Here is a 2,811-nt window from a genome sequence, read left to right on the forward strand (position 1 = left end):
ACCCAAGATGTAGATGAGTTTGTTTCTTCATCAGCAGAACACATTTGGAGAAATGAGAATTCATTCAATTCAGATTTGCAGAAATGTAGTGTTACATTACATCTGCATTCCATCACTTGCTCACCATTGGATCTTCTGCAGTGAATGGGTGCCGTCAGAATGAGAATGAGAGACCAACCAGCAGATAAAACCATCACAATAATGCACAAGTAATCCACACCACTCCAGTCCATCAATTAAACAGTGCAAAACAGCTCTAAACGAGTATTTAATAATTTTTTTTAAATTTCCAACTTAATGAGTGCATTGCATTGTGGAATATAGTGTTCTTTGCAGTGTTCACTTGTGAATTGTAAAACTTAAAACAGGATCATGCAGGAAGCTAATTGGTGTTGATCGTAAATGTTTACTTTATGTAGTTTGTGTCCATTTTATGAATTGTTGGTGTGTAGTTGTATAAAGCTTGTGTTTATAGGGATTTGCAAAAGAGAGACTGACAAACTCTTAAAGTAATAGTTCAAATGAACATTTTCTCATCCTCAGGCCACCCAAGATGTAGATGAGTTTGTTTCTTCATCAGCAGAACACATTTGGAGAAATGAGAATTCATTCAATTCAGATTTGCAGAAATGTAGTGTTACATTACATCTGCATTCCATCACTTGCTCACCATTGGATCTTCTGCAGTGAATGGGTGCCGTCAGAATGAGAATGAGAGACCAACCAGCAGATAAAACCATCACAATAATGCACAAGTAATCCACACCACTCCAGTCCATCAATTAAACAGTGCAAAACAGCTCTAAACGAGTATTTCAGTGAATTTTAATGTCAGAGGACAACAGTAAATTGACTTTTTTTTACTGGAGAAAGCGTTATTATGGATTATGGACTTATATTTTTGCCAGAAGACATTAATTGATGAAATGAAGTGGTGTGCATATTAGCTGTTTGGACTCTCATTCTGACGGCACCCATTCACTGCAGAGGATCCACTGGTGAGCAAGAGATGTAATGCTGCATTTCTTCAAATCTGATGAAGAAACAAACTCATCTACTGTACATCTTAGGTGACCTGAGGGTGAGTAATTTCATTTTTCATTGAATAATTTAAATTTTTGGGGTAAACTATTCCTTTAAGTAGCAGCTTCCCAAGACGGCAGCGTTAGTTGCTAAATAAGAGGATTTACAACAGACTGCATTTATAATCTTGTTTTTACTTATTCCATTTGTAAATATTAAAAATGCACTGGCATTTATGTTTATGTACCGTTAACTTGATACCTTTGCTGCTTTTAAAAGCACATTCAAAAAAGCATAATTATTAATATAGATATGTTACTTGGTTATTCATTAGTAAAATTCATGCTTTCTATGTTTTGAAAAGCTGCTTCTGGTGCATGTTGTACATACAAAGCAGAGGAGGCAGCACACTTAAAGGATCTAAATCAAAGCCTCTTGTTTCCAAATAGCCTTTTTTCCAGCTTGACATCAAGGTTACAGGTAAAGCGCAGTCCGTCCGCTCTCACGCAGGTGTTAAGTGGTCCTGAGGTCTGGCGCCTCGAGCGTCCGGGGGAAATCGATCTTCTTAATATGTCTGCTCGCGCCAAATGACTTTTGACAGGACTGTTCAGTCAGGGAAATAATCAGTCACGTAGAGAAATGAAATCATGGCAGTGGGTTAAATTCTCCCTCTCTTTCTCTCAGTGTGGATCTGGGCTCGGTCAGGAGGGAACACGCCGGATCAGAGATAATGGCCCTGTCTGGACTTGCTTCAGCCCGGTTGACGGACACCTTCAGCTACCTGGAGCAGTCATGCCTCAAAGAGCCCATTCCCTCAGCGCCCGCTTGATCTCTTTGTATCTCTTTATCGCTCTTGAAATTTCTCTCTCGATCATTCGCTTTCTTTTATCCTCCTCCTCCCTCTTTATCGTGCTGAAAAACCCAAACTAGACCAGCTAGTTCAACTGGAGACCACCTTGAAGTGCCAGTTAATGTCATGCCCATTCTGTGTGGAAATTTCTAAAATAATACAATTATTTCAATAATAACAATAATTGTTTTCAAACAGGTCGCCCTCCTTCTGTCTTGCATTTGTTTGGACAAAACAAGTAGTCCCATCCAGAAAATGGTACCTGAAATCTGATATATATATATGAGTTCATGGATTTTTAGGTGAAAAAAAGCATCATTGGTGGATAATTTTGGCAATATTCGCTCAAAAACTGAGGTGCATTAGAATGTACACTCTAAAAAATGCTGGGTTAAATACAACCCAGCGCTGGGTAAAATATGGACAAACCCAGCTATTTGACAGCGGTTGGGTAACTACCTAGAAGGTTGGGTTAAACATTTAACCCAACCGCTGGGTCAAAACAACCCAGTTGCTGGGTTTGTCCATATTTCACCCAGCGCTGGGTTGTATTTAACCAAGCTTTTTTTAGAGTGTATCCCACAATGCAGTGCATTCAACTTAATTCAATAATGTAACGAGGTCATGTGACAGTGTAGCAGTTCACTATGTAATGATATATTATTTCAATAAATTATTATTTAATTGTTTTCAAACAGGTTTCCATCATTCTGTCTTCCATTGTTTGAACAAAAGGACTAACCACAAACTCAAAAAATGTAAGGTATTTTATTTATTTATTGATATTTTAATATATTGTATTTTATTTTACATATACAGTTTTTATTTATTTATATTGAAGTATTTTAATAATATGTGCGCACACACACACACACACACACACACACACATACACATATATATATATATATATATATATATATATATATATATATATA

At 37.0% G+C, this 2,811-nt stretch overlaps 1 long non-coding RNA gene across 1 annotated transcript in view; it reads left to right on the forward strand.

The window, feature by feature from the left end:
* The first annotated feature begins 1,049 nt into the window (after positions 1 to 1,049).
* Positions 1,050 to 2,811, forward strand: part of LOC107557455 (uncharacterized) — a 2,627-nt gene continuing 865 nt past the window's right edge. Inside the window, exons 1-2 of the long non-coding RNA XR_001605394.1 lie at positions 1,050 to 1,081; positions 2,572 to 2,631. This is a non-coding gene — a long non-coding RNA (uncharacterized lncRNA). The remainder of the gene's footprint in view (positions 1,082 to 2,571; positions 2,632 to 2,811) is intronic.

This window comes from Sinocyclocheilus grahami, unplaced genomic scaffold (genome assembly GCF_001515645.1).
Source record: "Sinocyclocheilus grahami isolate Dianchi unplaced genomic scaffold, SAMN03320097.WGS_v1.1 scaffold603.1, whole genome shotgun sequence".
In the NCBI taxonomy this organism is placed as follows: Eukaryota; Metazoa; Chordata; class Actinopteri; order Cypriniformes; family Cyprinidae; genus Sinocyclocheilus; species Sinocyclocheilus grahami.